Source organism: Cavia porcellus, unplaced genomic scaffold, assembly GCF_034190915.1.
Source record: "Cavia porcellus strain 051 isolate PalLab524CR breed Dunkin Hartley unplaced genomic scaffold, mCavPor4.1 scaffold_18, whole genome shotgun sequence".
Taxonomy (NCBI): domain Eukaryota; kingdom Metazoa; phylum Chordata; class Mammalia; order Rodentia; family Caviidae; genus Cavia; species Cavia porcellus.
This window is the reverse complement of record NW_026947501.1, coordinates 14,734,529-14,758,285: the sequence shown is the minus strand read 5'-3', so window position 1 is coordinate 14,758,285 and position 23,757 is coordinate 14,734,529. Positions and strand designations below refer to the sequence as shown.

General features: G+C 35.7%; 1 long non-coding RNA gene across 2 annotated transcripts in view; it reads right to left on the bottom strand.

Annotated features, from left to right (window-relative positions):
- Window positions 1-9,217, bottom strand: part of LOC134471267 (uncharacterized) — a 33,574-nt gene extending 24,357 nt beyond the window's left edge. Inside the window, exon 1 of one of the 2 annotated variants that reach the window (XR_010040565.1) lies at window positions 8,835-9,217. This is a non-coding gene — a long non-coding RNA (uncharacterized LOC134471267). The remainder of the gene's footprint in view (window positions 1-8,834) is intronic. The other variant, XR_010040566.1, reaches the window with a different exon arrangement.
- Window positions 9,218-23,757: the final 14,540 nt, after the last annotated feature.

Genomic DNA, 23,757 nt, shown 5'->3' with positions numbered 1-23,757 from the left:
AGTAAGTGCCATTTGTGGACAAGTAGTCAACAAGGAGCAAGCCCTCCTGCAAGGGGGCACCATGCATGGGCCCCTGGGGAAAGCTGGATGCCAGGCTTTTCCCATGAGTCATTGCCATCTGCAGACTGTAGGGTAAGAGAGCAAGGTGCCAACAAGGGGCAAGCCCTCCCTTGGAGTCAGCACCATGCATGGGCCGTGGTGGGGAGAGCCAGATGCCGGCCCCTTTTGGCACGTGGCTGGGAGACAAGAGGAGCCATCCCCACCCCACCGTAAGAAACCATCTGATCCAGAGAAACATAGGCTACAATGATAGCTATTAAGGTAAAATACAATTTAATACTTGTAGTGGGTAGTGTTTCTCTGACTTTGTAGGTCTAAAGGCAGTAGTCTGATCATCTATCCAGAGGAAAACAATATAGTATCTCCGGGGATCTCCTTCTGAAGGTGGTGGCCATTGTTAATTTCCTGTTTTGATGTTTTGAAATCTTGTATCACTGTTTTTATTCTGTTTTACCTTGTTTGATTTTGTTATATCCCATGGCATGGGCAGCTATTTCAAAAATAACATGACACATTATGGTAGCCATTTTGGATTTACTATCTTGTTCTGAAGTTCTGTATTGTACTCATTTTTATGTTTGTAATTTTTTTTTTCTGTTTCTGTTTTGCTTGAATTTATTATGTCTGAAAGTATAGGGAGCTATTTTGAAGACAACAAGAGGCATTATAATAACGATTGTCGTTTTCCTATTATCTTGTTTTGAAGTCCTATATCACTCACACTACTTTGGTCTGATTGACTTTATTCTGTTTTATTTTGCGTGGCTGAATGCTCTTTAAATTAAAAAAATTAAAAATCTGTGTATGATAATTTAACTCACAATACAATTACAAATCTGTGGAACTGTGGCTTATATTAGCAAGGTTAGAGTATTCACTTAGTCCTCAGCAAAATCAAGGTAGGAATTGATGTAGTAGAGGAATAATGAAAATGCAAAAAAAAAAAAAAAATCTGGGGATTTAGCTCAGTGGCATAAAACCTAGCTGGAAGGTATAAGACTGAGTTCAGGATACCAAAAATAAAACAAAACAATATATCATTAGTAGCCTACCAATATCTGAAATATACTTCACATTTCTGAATCCCACATTTTAAGGGAACTTTGCAAGAAGTGATATACAGTCAGAAAAGCACAAAGACAAAAATCCCTTGCTTGACAATCAGTTCATGTAAGGAGGGCATGGCTAGGTTGTGAAGAGAAGGGGAAAAACCTGCCTGCTGCATGGTGACTCTTCTAAATATTTGAAGACATGTTGTGTTGAGGAGGAACTGGCCCTCTTTCTGTGCTACACAGAAGGACTTTAGTCAACAGGGTGGACTTGCACAAAGATCAATTTTAGCTAAGTGTAAAGCAAAGCTTCCCTACCTGAGATGCAGTCTTTTCCATGCAGGAATGGCCTTCCTGGAAAGCAGTGCTGTTTCTGTCACAAAGCGGGATCAAACTGAGGGGGGATGACTTATTTTTGAGTGGAATGTGGTCCAATTTAAGATTGCATTATTGTATGAAAATAAATTAAAATATGGCTGTGTCTTCATATGTGCTCTACAACTGTTCTATAAAAGTAAACTGAAAGGAAAAATCATCAAAAGAGAACAATCAGAGCAAGGCTAGGATTCAGGAATATACATCCAAATTGTACACTCAGGTAGAATACTTTGTTAAGCAATTGAGATCATCATCTCATAATCGATAAGCAGGTGGATGTTACTATAGGGGTGGAAAATACAGTTAGTAATTTATAAATGTGTGTCTTATACAGTAAAGTATCCAGATATTGTAAGATATATTCCCATACCCGGTCCTGCAAGTGGTGAGGGAGGAGTTAATCCTTTGTCCTCAGAGCCCACAGAAATGTTTATCAACTCCGGTGCAGGCCTCCTTTCTTCCTCTTGGTGAGTTAAGTCTGTCTCTGCTTTGTTTGACGCTGCCCATTTGAGGAAAGCTTATCCCTGACCTTCTGCCAGAGAGACTGATGACAAGGACAGTTTGCACTAACCTTGACATTCACCAGGGTAAATGGCTTTTTCCACAAGTAGCTGGCAGACAAGGAGAGCCAGTGAAGAGCTAATGAATCTGCACCTGAGAGGAACTGAACAGCAATTGTGCTTTTAAAGAAGAAAGAGAGTCCTTGGAAGGTGCAGCCCCACCTGGTGTTTAACGATTCATGGGAAATTAACTGTTTTAGCCAATGCAATTTAAAAACGAATGACAACATACATTCTTGCATATACACCTACATACAACCACTAGTCTGAAATGTTCCCCAGTGGGTCCTTGATAAGTTTGTGCTCTGGTCTTTCTTGCCCCAAATGTGAAGCCTCAGTGACATTCTGTAATGCCCAAGAAGACACAGCTGCAGAGACACTACAATGTCAATGCATATGTTTTTCAGCCAGCACTGACATTACTCAGCCCAAAATATCCACACAGAGTTCAAGGGAAATAAATTGTGAATCTTTTTTTATAAAATGGCTTAAGGTATCTATAATGCGTGCTATGAAAAAACCACAGAAAATAATAAAAAAAAAACCTTATCTGTTGTAGAAAATCAGACCAATTAGTTTTCCCCAAGGAATCCCTGTGATCAACTGTAAATATATGGTTCTCACTAAAGATTGCAGTCTTGTGATGTTTCCCATATAAAGTCCAGTACAATACCCTAGAGATCCTGCCCATATTCCTTCAATATTGTTTACTCTATCTTCATAGGGTCAGAAACATAACATTCTTGTTTGTACAACTTTGTCCTTCATGCAAATTGATTAACACTATGTTTTACTTTGAATGTGTATATGCACCCCATTAGACTTGTAACAATTTATTAAGGTATGAAGTATTTTTACCCACCACATAACTCGCTCAATTCTGGGATACTTAATAAGAGTTTAGTATGAAAGTGTATGCTTCTGTCTTTCAAAATCTGATCTACTATATTATGCCAAGTGTCCAGCAACTTTTTTACTCATTTATGTAAAATAAGTACTGATATTCTTACCCTATGACATGCACCACAGTGTTTTACATTTGCATTCTTTTCTGTTATTTTTTGAAGTTTTAATCAAATTATATTTAGAGAAAAATGCATAAATTTTCAAAAGATAGTGGAAGACATTTTTAAAAAACGAGAGACCCAATCACCTGGCACTTAGATCAAGAAATTACGTATAATCAATATACTAGAAGCTTCCTTAATACCCTGGCACCTTACTTCCCTCCCAAGAGATCAGTTTTGGAAAGCTATTTACAAGAAAAGTTTTGTTATCTTACTTTTGACTATTATACAAGTAAAAATCTATAGTAGATGTTCTTTCTAGCTAGATTTTTAAATTTTTGCTTAATGGAATATTCATGAAATTCATCTATAAAGTTGAATATAGCTATAATACTGTAATTTGTTCATTTCCAGTGGTATAACATGTCATTGCATAGGCATACCATTGACTAGTCATCTAATTTTCTATTGATTAGCATTTGAGGCATTTCTATGTTAGCATTTGTTACTGAAAATAATTCTACTGTGGAAACTTTATACACACATAACTTTCTGTGAAGAGTGGAATTATATATTAACTTTAGTGGCTATTCCTCAATTTCTAGCTTAGCTTTTCTATACCCTAATTATTTTAATATTTTAACCTTTCTTTCATTATACTTCAATTACACATGATCATTATATTTAGTAGATATTTCAAAATGGATCTTTGATAGTGATTCCTAGAAATTAGTTTTGCTCCAATTTTCTAACATCGAGAGATATGACTTCATCCACTCTCCTTTCAAAATATATTATTATTATTATTATTACATTCTATTTTAAATCCTTAAGACTAATTTTTATTATTTTATTTACTCAGCATTTATGTATGCTAACCAACATATCCGCCATTTTGTATCACTTTATTGTTTAACATCTAGTGTTTTTTTCCTGGGATAATTTCCCTTCCCTTCCCTTCCCTTCCTTTAATATTTTCTTTGTTATAGGGCTGTTAACAATGAATTCTCTCAGTTTTTGTATTAAAATGTCCTCTGTCAGCGATCTGTTTGATAAAAGTATTTACTGGAGTTAGAATTATCTTTTTCTCTCCATGTGTCTGGATTGTATTCTATTCCTCTTTGGCTTCATCATTTCTCTTTAGAAGTCAGCTATAATTTTTGTTACTTGCTGATAATATTTTTTGTCTATATTTTTAATATTTTCCCCTTGACCTCATTATAAGCAGTTTTATATGTTGTATAAGGTATGGTTTTCTGTGAATTTGTGCTGCATTTGACCCACATTGTTATTTGCTTCTGTGACAATTTTTCTTCACTTAGACAAGTTTTGACTATTTCACCTAAAAAATTGTTTCAGTTGTGTCCGTGACTTTAATTATTTTAGAACTTTCTATCATGATCTACATATCTTTTTTATTTCTCCACCAGGTATTTGCCTTTCTGCTATGTGTAATGTGCAGCAAATATATTTATAAGATTCTTCACTAAGTTATAGCACTTGTAAATTCCATTATTTATATTTGATAATTTTTTAGAATCATAGTCATTTGTTTTCTTAAATATGCAAATCATTGCTAAAATAATGTCCTTGAACTTTAATTGCAATATATGAATCATTTCTGTATCTATTTAATTTTCATTTTTACCACTCTGTTTTTAATCATTTGATCACATGACTTGGCATGATTATGTATTTTTGTCTGGTATTGTATTTGAAGAGAAAATTATAGAGATTGTATATAATGTTATTGTCCGTCAGATCATATTTACATTTCCTTTGGTATGTGTTAGAATCTGGGTAGATTTTCTAGAGAACGGGAATTGTCTAGAAGCTGCATTTTACACTTCCTCCAGGGCCGATCTGTTTCTTCTTCAGGACTCAGCCTGAAGCCTCTATTTTTTCCCACGGTTACTCTAACTTGTCAGGCTGAACTCCAGTGTTTGTCTCGCAAGCACCTTGAGGTTTGTCAATTGCTTTGCTAGGTTGTTATTTTCTATTTGGCTTCACTGACTTTTGCCATTTTCAGCTTCAAAATTAGCAAGACCTTAATGAAGCAGGACTTACACAGTAATTCTTAAACTTCCCAACTCTTTTCTTGTTCAGGTTCTTAAATGTGTTCTGTAAACAGACTTTGTGCCATTTTGTTCTTGCAGGATTCATAAAGCTCTGTCTTCTTTCAAGTCTAAATTATTGATTGCTTTATCTTGCTTCTGTACCCTCATTTGCCCCCACCCACCTCCAAGTGTCTAAAGACCAACCACCTCATCCAAATGTATCAAACTACAATCTTTCCTTGGTTCTAATTCATAGCATTTTTGACATGAGTTCAGCTGGATAGATGTGCACCTAAAATCCTGGATAAAAATCTTCCTTTTTTCCCATTGGTCTTTCTGATCTCTTGGATTCTATAACACTTTTGAGAAAAATGTTACCGAATTTTGATTTAGAGTGAGTCAGTGTCATTCAGAGACTGCAGTGGAGGAGAACAAGAAGTCAACAAGAAGCTAAGACCTCCTGCGAGTTGGTGTCATGCCCAGGCACTAGGAGAAAGTCAGGTGCCAGCCTGTTCTGGCACATGGGCAAGGAGACAAGAAGAGCCAACATGCTTCCCCCACTGCCATGTAAGTAACCAGCTGATTCAGGGAAACACGACCTATGGTAGTAACTAATGAGGTAAAATACAATTTAATACTGATAGTGTTTAGTGTTTCACTGACCTTTCAAGCCTAAAGCTAGTAGTCTGATCGACTATTGAGAGAATAAAAATATTCAGTGTAGCATATATGGGGGGATCTCTTTCTGAAGGTGGTGGCCATTGTTAATTCCCTATTGTTTTGAAATGCTGTATAATTCTCATTGTTTTGTTTGGTTGGGTTTTATTCTGTTTTATCTTGTTTCATTTTGTTATATCTGATGGCACGGGTAGCTATTTCAAAGATAACATGATATATAATCGTTGCCATTTTGGATTTACTATTATCCTGTTTTTAAGTCCTGTATTGCATTCATTGTTTTGTTTTGACTGGTTCTATTCTGTTTCTGTTTCTGTTTTGTATGATTTTACTATGTCTAGAGTATGGGCAGCTATTTTGAAGACGACAAGAGGCATTATGGTAACCATTGTTGATTTCTTATTACCTTGTTTTGAAATCCCATGTCACTTATATTGTTTTGTTTTGATCTGCTTTATTGTGTTTTATTTTGCTTGGTTTTATTCTCCCTAAAATAAAATTTAAAAAAATTTTGACTTAGACACTTGCGTGAATATGTTTTCTGACACTATGATATCACAAGTCTTAACTTGATAGTATTGAAATTCAAATCTTATCCCCTATGATCATGATTACTGGAAGCTTTGAAATGCCATTCTACTCTTGGCTTTGAGTGATTCGCTTCCGGTAAGGAGAAAGTATACAACAATGTCAGTACACCTCAATGCTTTTTATCCCTCCAAAAATTATGCTCCCTAAAGTCCTAGATACATTTGATATTTTTAAATAGTGATATATTACACTTTTCAGGCTTTTGTAGCTATCTGTGCAAAGACTGGTTTGACACACTATATCCTTTAGAAATTACACAAAGACATGGAAACTGAAGAACACATATTTGAATGAAAGGTAAGTCGAGGAGAAAGTCAAAATGGAATTCTAAACATATCCTGGAACCAACATTTGTGGGACAAAACAGTAATAAGCACTAAAATGGAATGTTGCATCAATGAGTGTCACCATAAAAGGGTAACATCTCACATAACCCAGTGATGCAGCTCAACATCTTGGAAAAGCAACAACAAGTCATATTCCAAGTTTGCAAATTAAGAGAAAATAATAAAAGCCAAATCAATAACTAACTGAATTAGGGCATAAAAAGAACAACACAAAGGTTTAAAAAGCAGTTCTTTGAAAAGATAAACTTGGCCAGCATTTAACTATATGAATTTGTCAGTACTTCCTAGAGTCAGATGTAGAAGAATGCAAGAGATCTCTTTGCAGATTTTAAGATTCTTGTCAAGGGCCTGGATCCCACAGCAATGTAGCAAGGGTCCAGCCAGAGGCCTACAACCCAGGGAAATGAGGTACCCACCTATATACCCGGAGGTCCCGGAATTCATGATGAGGTGCCAGAAATTCCAAGAGCTGGTGCCAGGGGTTAGAGAGTCTGTGCCAGCCATTTGAATGCAGATGCCAGATGCCAAAGAATCTGTGATGAGAACCAGGAGAAGATGCCCGAGACAATGACCATGACCAGAACCCAAGGATCGGTGCCAAAGGCCAGCAGACAATGCTCAAGGTGAAGACAAGGACCAGAGTTCCTCCCAAGAGAACAACATCCATCCTCAGTGAAGACTGACGCTCAGCCAAAGAGAACAGCAGAAGCTTCTCCAAGGGAAATCAGCATAAAACCCTCCCCTCCTGTTCTCCCTTAACACTGTTCCCAAGAATCACCCCAGCTGGACATTCCTACAAGTTGATCATCAATTAATTGACCACCATACTATATTAACACAGTGAAAGACAGAGAGTGAAAGAGTGAAAGCCCGAATACATTTGGGATGAAAAAGGGGACACAGGTATTGACATCACAGGAATTCAAAGGATATTAAAGTGTTACTTTGAACAACCACATGCTTAAAATTTGGAAAATCTAAACAAATTGGATATATTTTCAGATTTAAGTGAACTACCAAAATTCAACAAAGAGAACTAAAATAAATAAGTAAATAAATCCTGACTAGACCAATCACAAGTAGTGAGACTAAATTCACAATAAAAAGTCTCCCAGGATGATTGCCTTACTGTTGAGTTTTATGAGATCCACAACCCTTTCTTTCTTTCTTTCTTTCTTTCTTTCTTTCTTTTGAAACTTTTAGTTTTAACATATTACTAGCAATGCTTCTCAAATTACTCCATTGAATTGAAAGAGAAGGGACCATTCTAAATATATTTTATGCAGTCAGCGTAATTCTGTTACTAGAACCTGGCAAGGACACACCCACACAAGAAAGCATTGGACCTATAGTGCTGATGAACAGATATACAAAATTCTTTAGCAAATCAGCTTCAACAGCTCATCAACAGATCATGCTCCACAATCAAATTGGATTCAGTCCATGAATGAAAGGGTAGTTCAACACATAAAAATTAATTAACATTATATATCACATAAATATAATGGAAAATTAAAATCATGTCAGATCTCAATAGATATACAAAAATTTAGTAAATTCAGCAATCTCTGATAAAAGCTCTGAAAAATTTAGATACAGGATTATATGTCAACATACTAAAGTAAGGGCTGGGGATCTAGCTCAGTGGCATAAGTGCCTGCCTGCTAAGTGTGAGGTCATGAGTTTGAACCTTAGTACCAAAAAAAAAAAAAAAAAAAAAAAAAAGTCTATGTATTAGAAATTTTAGCCAGAGTCATTAATTGAGAGAAATAAATAAAAGGCTACAAACAGGAGAATAGGATGTCAAATTATCCCTGATGGTATGATTGTCTTTTTAACAAACTCCACCAAAATCTATAAGAACTGATAACGAAATTCAGCAAAGCAGTAGGACAGAAAGTCATCCTACAAAATCAGTAGTTTTTCTATAAAATAGCAATGAATTTTTTGAGCAAGATATCATAAGAACAATACCATTCATAGTAGTTATAAAACAAACAAAAAGTCTTAGGAACAAACAGTGAAGAAAATAATGAAGTCTTAATGAAGACTTCTGTGTCTGACAGTGAGGTATAAAAACACATAAGGATTTACAAGATTAGCTTACAACGACGGTCCTCAGGGTCAGGTGAGGGAGAGCTCAAAAGGGCTGCCTAAGCCCTGGAGCTGTAAAGGATCCAACGACTGCCTGGAGCCCACTGCAGTGTTCCATGAGTTCACATCAGGAGGCCAAAGGGTCTGAAATGGAAGCCTGAAGGGTCTGTGCTGGGCACCAGGAGATGGTGTCTAAAGTGGAGGTGAAGACCGGAGCCCTTCTTCAGAAACAGAAGTGAGCCTTCCTTTCTGGTTTCCCTTTCATTCCGTTCAGGCCACAAGCCTATTTATTGCTGCCTCTCACACCTGGTGTGGGTTTTCTGTTTCCTGTAAATCTCTTTAGCCACAGCCAGAACTATGCTGCTTCAATATAGTTGAGCTTTTCTTTCTCAAACTGACACAATCAGTTAAATATCCCAACTTCTGTAATGAAAATTGTAAAATACTGAAGTGAGAAATTGAAGAAGACACTTGAAAGTGAAAGCATCTACCATAGTTATGAATTGGAGAATAAATACTGCTAAAACATCCAAAGTGATCTGCAGCTTGAAGACAGTCTTCATGAAATAATGACATGGTGGCAGCTTAAACTTGGTTAGCCCTAGGCTCTGCCCCAGGGATTGGTTAAGCACACTTCCGGGTACATCTGGACGGATCACAGATGCACGCCTGGGACCCCTCACCTTTTCTTGTCTAGCTCTAGCTCTGCTTCCATACACTTTGAACTGTGTGGCTCCTGCTCAGTCATGTCCTTTTGCCATGTTGCCTCTCCCTTGGACCTGGCTGATCAAAGACTGAAACCACGAGCCAAATTAAACCTCTCCTTCTTCAAGCTGTGATTTTAGACTGTTGTGTCCAGTGATGGAAATATGTCTAATCCAAACATTTTCACCAAACTGGAAGACATAATCTTGACATTCATATGAAAGCATGAAAAATCATAAAATTCCAAAACAGTATTGAACAAAATGAGCAAATCTCAAAGTATCACAATACCTGAATTAAATACACACTACAGGGTCGTAGTAACACAACAGGAAGGTACCGGCATGAAAATGTAACAGAATGGAAAATCAGAAGTAAATCCACATACCTGCACCTAACTGATGCTCAGCAAAGGTGCGAAAAGCAGATACTAGAGACAGTCATGTTTATTGCAGCCCTAGTCATGATAGCTGCTTTTATTTCAAGTCAGTTAAGCCACAATGGCCCAAGCATATAGGACTAGTTCTGTAAAGTGGGACATCTAAGGTGAGATCTATGTTTTCTTCCAATGATTGTAGAGCTGGTATAGTTCTACTGGAAGACAGTAGAAGACAGTGTCACAGGAGGCAACTTATTCTAATTTCTCTATTATCTGTCTTTTGTTTTTCCCTTTATTTTGAATTTCACATATAATGGAAAACATAGAATATTCAAAATTCTGTGCCTGTTTTATTTCACTTAATATTATGGTCTCAAGGTGCATTCATTTTCCTACAAATGACCATGTTGTATCTTTCTTGATGGAAGACTAGTATTTCATTGTGTGTAAATACCACATTTTCTTTATCCACTCATGTGTGGATGGACATATAGACTACTTCCAAGATTCAGCTATTATGAATTGTGCTGTTTTAAACTTGGGAATGAACGTATCACTGTAGTCTAATGTCATTAGCTCTTTCAATAAGATAACTAGAAGGGAAACAACTGGTCTCATTCCTAGGAAAAGGGAATTAGCACATAGTTGTTGATGATACATATGCATGATGGCAGGCATTGTGACATTTTTTCTTTAATGTGCTCTTGCTACACATTTTGCAACTAAAGCATCCTCTCCTATCAGCAAGGTCCTTCAGCACTCATGGCTTTCTATGCTTTCTTCATGTTTTAATGCTTCCTATCAGTGTGGTGAATGTTGGGGTGACCTCAGACCGGCTCTTCTACATACAACTTAAAGACTTACCGTTTTGTGATTTTCCCCCCACTTAGCCCACTTGGCATAACTGAAAACAAATTGCTAATATTTTCAGATGGTGCAAACTTACAAGTTTGACTAATTTTTTTACAACTTCCTGTGGAAGACATTCCACAGGAATTCACTTTATTTGGAATTTATCCATTTCTATGTCTTTATCTTTTGGTCTACTAGACTTATAGCAGGTAGATTGCTTCAGTGTATGGAGTGTTTAGTTTTTCTTTTTCTTTTTAATCTCCCAGCATATTTCCCAATTATCTATACCAATTCATTTCTGTTTCTTCAACAGGCTTAAATTTTTAAATTTGAAGCCAGAGAAGTATTGCTTATATGTCTTTTCTACTGGCACTTATCTTCCCTGTAGGAGAGTCATAGAATGGTCTACCTGCCATTGACCAATGGAGAATGTTACAGAGCAGCGAGACAAAAAGATAGATAGATTTCTTATAAAATGTGATTATTCAACTAGATATCTAGATTTACTTCTAACTTGATGGTTATATGTAGGGCATAAAAAAGTGATAGTTCCTTTTTCTGATAACTTACTATGTATTTTATTTATGTTTATCAGTCATTTTTAGCCTCTCTAGTAATCTTAAAAGGCAGAGCTTATCTTTAACTTACAAACAAGAATAATTGAAAAAATTTAATTGGGATCATAGTGTTAACAAGTGGCAGAGCTAGAATTCTGGCTTGTGATCTTAATCACTTTGAGCTAAGTCATGGGATTCCATAGGATATGTCAGAATATATTTAACTGGGTTAATCAGAAATCTCTGAACGAAATCAGCAAGGCATTGACCAGGTCAGAATTTCAGCTATAATAGGCAATGTGTGAACATTCATTTAATCTTCTTAGAAAAACTGTGCTAGCATCTTAAAGATGAAGAAATGGATACACACAGAGGATGTGAACCCAAGTAGTCGGGCTCCGAGTTCAGCTTTTTAATCATATTTTTTGCTCTCTTTTCTATGACAGGAGCAGTAAGATAGTGGGTACTCCTGACAAACTCTGCCAAGTGGTAGGCAAATTTGTAACTTCTTCAGGTCCTCCTGGGATCATTATATATACAGCTTCTGTGTCCTGAAGGCTTACTAACCAAAACTGCATACAAAGGAGAAGATAATATTTCATCTTCATCCAGGTCAGTTGGTTCTCAGTCGTATACTATTTGGCTGGAGATTTGATAATCTCCAGACAGACAAGCATCACAATCCAGCATAAGTCAGTCTAAATACGAGCCATCTAAATAACACGTTTCCCATAAACACAAAAATGATTTATAGCTCCCAAGTTCATTTATTTTTTCTTTTTCATGTCACATCTTAACATGCAGAACAGAAAAATCAAAGAATCAAGGAGCAACCTGACTCCATAAGGTCTTATTTATCCAAAACTTTGTTTTCCTGTATGTTCCTTTTACCCTTCACTACCTGAATATTTCTTTTTAACACTGCCACATGGTAAGTCTGCTTTGCTTTTTCTTTGCTGTGGTGGTGTATATAAATATGTATTTTTAAAAATATGACACTTTTGTTGAAATGTGCGAAATAAAAACATAATGAATGGGAGCATATTTTGATTTTCAATGCATTGGTTTCTGGTTAATAAATGCATGTTGGTCATGATAAGTAGGTCATTACCTGTGGCTCCATTTCTGCAAAGTTCTTTCTTTACCCGCTGACAGCTGCTTGCATTCTAGGTTCTCCTTGGAAGCCCACAGAAGACAGGAAAGCATTACTGATCTTTTTTTGATAAAAAAAATTTGTGACTGGACTCAAATACAACTATCCAACAATATTTGTACTATTTGTTCTCTGCAAAATGTAACAATGAGGCAATCTTTGGATTTTGTGAGTAGAGCTCAATTGTACTAGTCCATTATGTTTAATGGATTTAAACAGAACTTTGAAAAATTTATAATTATATTCACTTACTCTCTCTCTGCTTCTTTTTATTATTAAATAGACACTAATGCTGCTGAGTTGTCATAGATGAGCCAGCCAAAAATGTTTCTAGAAGTTTGGTTTTGTTAGTTGTACCCCTTACTCACACAACAGCTGCTACTATGAAATTTAATTCTTTTCTACCATCAGCTCTTAGATGGAATCTAGTTTATCATGGGCTCTCAGTGGTTACAAATACAGGGAGCACTTAGCAACTCATGCAGTTTATTGTTTTTCCCTGAGGTAAATACCTATTGACAAACTGGCATCATGTATTCTTAGTTCCTGGTGTAACTTCTTTGGGCTTCCAAAATATTTGAATATTGTTCTAATGTAATTCAGTCTTGCCCCCAGTTTATCAACTCCAAAATACTCACTGGATTCAAAGTAATTCTAGAAGGCTTGTTTACTGGCTAATATGATTGTATACCATAAAGTAGTAGACCTCTGCCATATGCTACCTATATACTACCTAACTACACAGAGGGCACGCCCTCAATACCTAGACCTTTGATAATCACTGGATATATGACCTTGAGTCAATAAGATGATCTTTCTAGATCTTGATTTCTTTATCCTAACAATGATAGGGATATTGTGCCCCTGTAAGCCTCTCAACTTCTGAAACTTCTATTAACATGCTCTGGAAACCTCAGTGCCAGCCTTTTCTATGTCTTCTTTAATGTGACTTTGACACCTGCTTTGGTTAAAATGTTGCATATTAGTTCATCAGAGAAATTGAGGAATCAGTTCTATGGCTTAGTGTCTGGCAAGGCTACTAAAATAAACAGCACTATGGTGTATTCTGTGTCTCCCACTACCCACTGATACTGAACTATATTGGGGAAATTGCCCAGCAAGCTTAGGTCTTTTATTGCCATACAATGAGCCTTGAATATTGATTACATTCAGATCAGTCTAAAATTGTTCAACCATTTCAAAAAATGTATACTCTTCATTTTAGAAACTATATTTTTTTTCCACTTGAATTCATTTGCTTTTTCCCAACTGATACTATATTTAGTCAGTTTGTGGAAACTAATTTTTGGTGTCACTGCACATTTGTTCAAGGTATTTATTTCTTTTTAAAGTACAATAAGCTAATATTTGCTAGTGAAGGATCCTATCTGACGTTCACTGATGCTACTGCAGATGCTGGGAAGGGAATTCTGGTACTGTAAGCCAGATCCCTGCTCATGGCTAGGGATTCTAAATTGCACAGATTATTGCTCTGTTCTGAAACCTCAGGACAAATAATTTTTCAATAATTAGTGAGGTTTTATCATATGCATAAAAACATTGTAAAATTATGAAAAACACTAATGTTATTTTAATTGCCTTTAAATTCCCTGTGGGAATTAAACTTTCATAAGGATACCCCTTATAATAGTCACAGTCGGGAGGACACATCTGAGTCCAGAGAGGAATACCTTTTAATTCATTTATTTCTTTTACTTTTCCCTAGTCTCTGTGCAAATTCTTGTCTACCTTTTTTATATAAAGTTCTATATATAGAGGTGCATATTTGTTTTGTTATGAAAGGACAATAAACGGGAGCTCCAAGTACCTACATAAAAGAAGAGTTAGGGGTAGCAAGCTGAGGGACAGTTTAGGGACAGCAGTGAGGTTCCAACTCCCATCAACAAAGGCAGATACTGGGCAGGAGTAGGCTAAACTGTACTCCCCAAATCACGTGCCATTTGCAGTAATGATCAGAAAACATGCAATTAAAGTTTTTTTTTTTTTTTCTCGAAAACATTTTTTAAAAAACCAGCTGAAATTTAGTAGAATCATTGGTATCCTGTCCATTTAGGGTGCAGTGCTTTGGGAGAGCATAGTTGAATCATCAAAGAGGAATCAGGCATCGGTTTCCATCACGTACAAAAAGACTCAGTAACTTCCAGTTAAATTTTATACAAAAATCCCCATTTCCGTCATGGGGACCAAGCAGGACTCATGTCCATGAGCAGGTTGGTCCTGCCTCTACTACACTCCAGATTCCATCAACTCCTTTATATCTCTGATTCTACATTCATTAATTCCAAATGCAGTGATACAGGGTAAATCATATCTCCTCTGCAGTTCTTTTTATTTTCTCTTAATTACAAGAAAATGAGAGATTAAAATGTTCTTGGTATTATGTCAGTATTCAAGACAGAAAACAATGGAATAAAAGATGAGGGGAAACAGACCCTTCTGGGCTTTATATGAGAACGTAAATCTTTTCCTGAATTTATTCTTTCATCAACAAACACCCATTCATGTTTTACTAGTCAAAATGGTGTCGTGGAGCCAGTAATCTTCATATGCAAGGAAATTTGAGAAAAAATGCACATTTTTTTCAGACTCTGTAGTAGAAAGGATGAAAACATTGTTTGAAAATGGAAGCTGGGATGGTTAATTAGCATAGTCTCACATAGAAGATATTCACCCACCCCAATAAATTAGACTTGGTAGAATTCTGTACATGCAGGCATGTCAGTTATAAATCAGTATTTTGTTCTGTATCATTTACTTGCCTGGACACACAATGTTATGCCCATGACCTTGAAGACCCCTAGCGGGTATAACACTGTATGAGTCTAAGGCCAGTGTGATTGCACATAACTGTGTTAGTTTTCCATTAACATATATTAGCATGCTCCCATTTCCATGTTAGATGTAACAAGACATTTGAGACAGTAAAATTATAATTTAAAAAGATTCAGTTTAAGTCATGGCTCCAGATGTTTCAATCCATGTCACTTGGCTTACTGCTTTGGACCTGTGGGAGTAAGTACCTCATAGACGGTGCACATTGTAGAAGAGCCCTGTTTATCTGGTACAAGTCAGGAAGGACAGAAAGAATAGAAAGAGGGTAAAGGGCCCCCATATTGTCTTCAAAGGCATGCCTCCAATTACTTCACTTCTGCTCATGGCCCTTCCCAAATGTTTTTCTACCTCCCAGCAGTGCCATGGGAAGGAGTCAAGCTTTTAATACATGGACATTCAAACCCAAACTATAGCTATACTGTATACTCATGACTGATGCAATCAAAATTAACAATATTTCCATTAGACCTCTGTTTCTTCAGAGACTTTGCTTCAGTTCTCCAAGGTTTGTTTGGGGAAAGGAGAAGATGGTGGCAAGGAAAGACAGATTGCATCAGCTAGTGAAGCAGCATAGGAGGGTAGTGAGTTCCAAAATCCAAACATTCTTCTTTCAAACCAAAGAGATTAGGAAAAAAAAAAAGACTAAACATTGAAAAGGTTTCAAAGCAAATTACCAAGTAGATAACTCTCCCAAGGAGATATATTCAAATGTTGGGGGAAATGGGAGAACAACTACTAGACCTTTGTTTGACTCAGTCTAGTTCCTGGCACACTTGAACTGATGAGGCAGCCACGTCACAACTCTGCTCAGGTGAGGCTAGCAAAATTTTTTGGAATTACCTGTGGAAATCTTGGGTAAATCTGAATAAAAGCAAATCTGCTTTGATGCAGTTGGCATAGGCCGGAACAAGAGAAAAAATCAAGAATTACTGTCAATTCAAGTATAACTTACAGGTTATTGCCGCATGAAAAAAATGGAAGTTCCAAAAGCAACAAAGAAGAACTACAGTGGGCTCAATCTTTTTTAAAAATTTTATTTAAGGAGAAAAAGAAAAAAAAAAAACAGAAAAAAGGTACAAGTTATACAAAATTTCAGAAAAAATAAACAGTAGGAAATCACTAGTTAATAGATTACATATTGTCCTCTTAGAATAGTTGTTCAAGTTACAAAATTAAAGCATATAAAGTGGACATTGAAACAGTGAGACTACAAACAGGCTGTTCAATGATCCAGCAAAACTCAGTAATATGGTTATCTATGTTATATGCTTAAATATACATGCAATTATATCCTTTAGAGCACTTTCTTTTCCTCTCTTTTGTACAATGACAATTACACATTTTGGGTTTTATTACTCCAACAGTTTTTATTACTTTTCTTGAAGAGAATAAAACCAAATGTGACATAACAAAACAGAGTCAGTCAAATCAAAAGGATGGACATAATACATAATGTAAAAACAAAATACCAGGTGATCAACAATGGTTACCATAATGCCTCTTGCTATCTTAAAAAGAATTGCCTATATCATCAGTTATAATAAAATTGAACAAAATGGTAAAGAACAAAACCAATAAAACCAAATATTGGAGAAATTACAGGACTTCAAAAGAAGATAATAATCAAACCAGAATGGGTGTCATAATGAATCTTATTGTCTTCACAGTTGTTGCCTATACTCTCAAACTTGGTACTATCAAGTAAAACAGAATAGAGGAAAACCAGTCAAAACAAGATGGTGAGAGAAATGCAGGGTTTCAAATCAAGTTAATAGGAAATCAAAGTGGGTTACTATAATGTATCCTGCTACTTTTGTTTATTTTTCCCTAATTAAAAAGATAAAAATAAAAAAGTAAATAATAAAAAAGGAGATTGAGATAAAAGAGGACATAACCACAAAACAGCACAGGTCAAAACATAACCATTTAAGCAAAATAGTGTTTTACTACAAGATATCCCAACATAAAAGTACTTACCATAGTGTCTCTTTCTTTGAAATCTTTGAGTATAACTTCATATACTGTAGCATTAAATATATCAAGACAATGTAAAATCATTCAAGAGAATGAGAGTATTACAGGGTATTTAGAATCAACTAACAGAAAATGAACAATGGTTTCTGTATAATCTCCTTGTCTGTAAAAGTTTTTGTTTATATTATCACATATAATAAAATCCAATAAGATACAACATGTTAAAACCGATGGAGACAGAAGAACAAAAGCTTGATGGGACTTCAAAACAAGATGATACTAAATCAGCACTAGCTATTATGATGTCTTGTTTTCTCCAAAATAGATGTTCCTACCATCCAATTTTCTCTGCCTCATTTCTGTTGAGCTCTTTTTCTGTCATTAGTTGTCAGTTTGTCTTCTTCAATTCACTTTCTGCTCCATTCATTGTGGCCTCTCTGCCACTGTTTCTGGAATCTTGGTATTTTTCTTTTTTAGAATGTCCTGCAATATTCTTTGTAGAGTTGAATTGGTGGTTGCAAATTCCCCTAGTTCCTCTTTATCCTGGAAACACTTTGTTTTTCCATCAATTTCTAGGGACAGTTTTGCAGGATATATCAATTTTGGCTAGAGGTTTATCTTTCAAAGCTTGAATTATTTCTCCCCATGCTCTTTGTGATATGATGGTTTGTGCCAAGAAGTCTGCTGTAATTCTGATGGGTGTTCCCTTGTAATTGATCTGTCTCTTGTCTCTGATGGCTTTTAATATTCTGTTCTTATATTAGATTTCTGGAATTTTGATTATTATATGCCTGGGTGTAGTTCTGTTTGGGTTGTAGGTGGCTGGGGTTCTGTATGCCTCATACATCTGAGTATCTTTACCTTTTGTTAAATTAGGGAAATTCTCCTGGATTATTTCTGTGAATAGCCTTTGTAGTTCATTTGTGTCCCTACCTCTTCTTTTAAATTCTTAATTGTTAAATTATAGATCCTCTTTTTATCTTCTAGCCTTTGTATTATTGCTGTTTGCTTCCCTGTTATTTTCAAGAAGCTTTTCATTTCATGTTCCCGTATTACAAATCTGTCCTCCGGTTCAGATAATCTATCTTTAGTTTCTTTCCAGCTGTTATGCCAGCTTTTGATAGAGTTTTTAGTTTCCTGGTAATCTCTTTGAACCTGCTTCATGAATGCTATGTTTTCTCTATTTTCTCCATCAAACAATTCTCTCCTTTTTTTTTTTCTGTTCTTCCATTCCACCATCTGTTTTTTCTTGGGCAGTGCTTAGCATTTCTCTAACTATTCTACTTATATCTTGCTTTACTTGGTTAAGTACTTCACTTTTGAACTCATCTATGAGACTCCAGAGACATTGCTTTATATCTACTGGTGCTGTGTCTGATATTGCATGTTTTCTGTCCTCATTCTCCTCTGCATTTATCTTTCCTGGATCAGTGTTCTCAGGATTGGGGACCAAGGACCCTTTCTTGTTGCCTCCTATTCTCATATTTTTTGTTCCTTCCATACAGGCATATATAGGAGGCCCAGTTTCTCTCTTTGTGGGTTACAGTTTATTTGAATCTGCCGGCTAGGCATTCCCACCCACTGCAGTGTACTAGGGAGACACAGACCTGGGCAGCCTCTGTTGGGCCTGCCCCTCCAGGTCAACCTATTAAAGGCTTCACTGCTAGGGTCCACCGTCAGGTGCTGGGACCTGGTTTGGGCTAGCCTACTGAGTCTTAGTCTGCAGCATCACCCAGGCCAAGCGCTTCCCACCAATCCCACTTGAGAGGGGAATATGTGACTAAAGTCACTGCAGTGTTCTGTTCTGGCTAGTCTTCCCGGTCCCAGAATGTCCTCTGTTGGAGCCTCCTAGTCTAAGGAAGGGTCTCTGTTCCTCTCAGTCACCGCAGGTGGATGCGGGGCTCCCCCCATTCCCGGTCTCAACTCCGTTCACCGATTCCCGCTCTCAGAGCTTTCAAGTCTCTATTCCTGCTGTGCTGATTCAGACGCAGCAGCAGCAGGAAATTCAAGTTGCAGTTTCCAAAGGTGTGGGATCCAGCTTCAGTGCTGAGATTTTATCTGTTCCAGTTATAGCACTGGGATTTCATTTCCAGTTGGTTTCTCTCAGCTTAGTTCATTCCTGGGTCGGCAGGATATATCTCGCCTTGTTTAGGACTCCTCATACTGCACCATTCCTGGATTCTAAGCTGACTAGCTCAGAGAGCCTCCATAGCTGCTGTTATCTATCCACCATGTACTCCTGGAAGTCAGTGGGCTCAATATTTTGCTTCATGCAAAGTGATCACTAGGATTATTTAATATAGGAAACACCCTAAGCCATTGTGTGTAAGCCATTATGTGTTAACTATGTACCAGATCAGAGATCAAAGATAGATTGATAAGATAAGTAAGTTAAAGCACTTTCACTAACAGTTAAAGAAGATAGAAATGATCTATAATGCTAACGTTAGGGAAGAAAGAAATTTGCACTTGTCATTTAAGTAGTGTATCTTTTTCAGTGCACAAATCTGTAGCTTGGTGGGACAGAGGGTGAAGCTGTATTTAGATCTATGTCTGGTTCATTGTTCCCTCAGTGATATAAAGTATAGTGGCTCACCCCAGAGATAGAAATAAAGGAGAGTTTACCAGCATGTTCAGGAAAGATTTCACCCCAACATATTGAGAGAAATATTCCTGAGTATTCACAATCAGAGTTTTTTGCAACATAGCTAACTTAAATTACATTGGCTATAGTTTAAACATATCCCCATAAGTGAAAATAGAAATTGGCTACAACTTGTCAGATGTGCAGAGCTTCCTGTTAGTGTGATAGAATGATATTTTGGAAATATTAACCACATTTTTCTTGGATAGACTTCATAAGTTGGCTCTCCACTCTTCCAGATTTAAGCACTGGATAAATAGTTCTGAGATTATCTCAAGTAAGAAGGAAACTATTCCTGTGATCTTAGTTTTCAAATCACAGACTCTTAAAGACATGGAAAGGACTCAGGGCATATACAACGGATTTGAAAGAGTACAAAGAGAATCAGAGAATAGCTGCCATACTGAAAACAAACAGGCTTAGTCCATCCAGGAGAAGTGGAGCAGTAGAAAAGGGGCTAGCATTTGTATGCTGGTTTCCTGCCATGCCTTTCAGTACAACTGGGGTATGGCACATTTCTCCAATCTGAGCGATCTGATGAGACTAAGATTAGTTCAGATGGAACCCCTAAAAGGTGGGAAACATGACAGGAGAAATAGTTCTTGTTTTGCCTCAGCTATGTCCCTTGGAGATGGCAACATGATTTACAAACAACCCATAATTTCTTGAGAACACAGATGTCTGGATTTAGACCCCTTTCCCAGATGGGATTGTCTTAGTAGTGACCCAGATAAATTGAAGAATAAGGACTTCATTGGTCAATGAGTGGGTACTGTCATACACAGCATGAGATGGAAAACCAGAGCCTGCCTTCCCCACCTTAACATGTTACTTAGCTACAGACTTATGCATACTGAATGCAATCCCAGTTGAATTGCTGTAAGTGAATTTGAGTTTATAATGTGAATTAAACATTTAAAAATAAAAATATATTCATGAAATTTGCCCTTGTAATTGTAGACTTATGTCATGTTCATACTGATTTAAAAATAATATTGGGGAATGTTTCCACTATGGTAAAAGCTATGAGGAGCCTGGCAAGAATTGTCAACATCAGTATTTTCAGAACTGTGAAAAATAACTACAACCTTATAACAATCGTAGCAGTATGTATTCAAAAAATAATTAATTTCAACAACAATAGCAAGCTTTGATAAACAAATTAAGAAAAATAAACAGAATTTTGAAAGTATATGGAGCATCACTGAGCATACCAACATATATATATATATATATATATATATATATATATATATATATGTATTATGCAGAAAGGAGAGAAAAGACCGGGGGAGAAAGAATATATGGGGAAATCACAGCAAATATCCTTGCAAATTTGATTTTAAAAGCCTCATTACAATATATACTCAAGGCAGTCATGTTTGCACACTCTTGTAGCTCTAGCATTTAGGAGGATTTGGAGGAGGATGGTGAGTTCAAGGCCATTCTTGGACACCTAGCGAATTCAAAGCCAGCCTGGGCTACATAGTGAGACCTCACCTCAACAAAACAAACTGACAAAAATAGCAACAACAAAAATACACACTCAATCCATTAAATAAACTACAAGGCAACTTACCTACCTATACACATCACAGTTAAACTGTCTCAATTCAAAGGCAAATCAAATTTAGAAAGCAGTGAGAGCAGAACAACTCATCAATTAGGAATGTTGGTATTTTAACAAAATGGGATGCAAAAAGCAGTAGAATGCTGTATTATGTTTCACTTGCTGGAAGAAATTACTGTCAACGAAGAGTTCTATATCCAGAAAAATTCTTCTTTGAAAATGAAAGACAAAATAAAACATTCCCCAGAAAAATAAATACAGAATTCATCACTAGTAGATGTAACTATAAGATATAACAGCATATTTTAACTGGAATGAAGGAGTGTGAGAAGGTAACCTGAAGAAACAGAACACCACCAGTGAGTGTAACTTCATACGTAAACAAGAAAAACAACACAAGAGTATTTTTGCATGTTAATTTTTTATATTTCTTGAATACCTTAAAAGCACTTCATAAGGCAACTAATATAATACTGTTTAAGGATGTAATAATAAATTATAGATTGAGCTTTATAGGAAAAATTATGTAGCATGAATATTAAATTGATATTAGTCTGCACTAGTTTGTTTTAAATTAAAACTTATATTGTAACCTCTTAGCCACTAAAAAGTTGGTAAAAAAGTAAATATGCAAAGAAATTAAAATAATACATTAAAAGATTTTTAATCAATAGATATAAATTTGTAGTGGAAAACAAAGTAACAAAAGACCATGCAACATGAAACAAAAGAGGAGACATAAATCTAGCCTTGTTCGTAATTACATTAACTATAAACAGATCAAATATTCCAGTGAAAATGGAACTAGTTGAGTAGATTTTTAAAACCATGATCTAAGTATATGCTTAGTATAACAGACACACTAGATTCAAAGAAACAGAGTGACTAAATCATGTAAAATGTATCTAAAAGAGAATTAAAGTGAGTACACAGACTTATGAGAATTACTACTACGAGTCAAAGAGAGGCACTTTACAATAAAATGTTTAATCCGCCAAGAAACTATAAGAAATTATATATATATATATATATATATATATATATATATAGTGTGTGTGTGTGTGTGTGTGTGTGTGTGTGTGTGTGTCCCAAATACGTGAAATAAAATTTAAACAATTGATAAACTTCATTATTTTACTCTCAGTAGTGAATAAACCTCCATAAAATTGACAAAGATAGAGAGAATTGACAGTATAAATTAACTATAATTAGCAGACATCTATACAACATTCATTCTTGTAGCAGAATATACATTCTTCTCAAGTGCACCTGAAAGATTTCCAAGGCTCAATATTTTTCATGGTATTATAGCCCACAGTAAATTTAAAAGTGATGCAACCATACAAAGTATGTTCCCTAACCATCCCTAAATTACACAATAAATCCACAACATAAAAATGTTGAGAAATTTGCAATTACATAATAGTTAAATATGCTCCTTAATAACCCACAGATCAAAAAAGAAGCAAGAAAGAAGATTATAGTACATTTTATTAAAAATGAAAAAAAACAACATATAAGAATATATGGAACCTGGATAGTGAACAGCTATTTTTAAAAAAGAATAAATATCTCAATTTAATGCAAATTTACTTCATGTGTAAAAAGACTAGCAAAGTATGCCCAAGAAAGTAGAGGGAAATGACAAATTTTACAATTCAAAATATAAATCAGAATGATACCATAGAATTTTAATAAATATCTTAGAAGAAAATACCATTGTACATTTTTCTGACATGGTATCAAGCATAAGCTTCTTAGATTTAGCAACAAAACCATAAACTACAAAAGAAACATAATAACTAAATTTTATCAGTGTCAAGGAAGACACACAAATGCACAAAACTGTATGTAAATCATCAACCCAATTAAGAACTGATATCTAGAACATTTAATGAAATTACACCTAATGAAATGTCACAATAGAAAGACAGTTTAAACATGGGAAAAATGTCATCAACATTTCTCTAAGGGAGCAATGCAAATGGTCAAAAACTTATGATAACAACATCATCACTAATTTCCAGAGAAATTCAGATCAAAATAAACTACTAGGTTGTACTCAAAAGATGATTAAACCAAACAGATAATAATAATAATACTGAAAAGGATATGGAGAAACTCAATTCTTGTGTATTGTTCTAGAGATTGTAAAACAGTGTCCTTGCTTTGGAAAATGGTTTTCAAGTTTCTCAAAATATTAAATACATAATTATATGACCCAACATTTCCATTCTTAGGCATATATG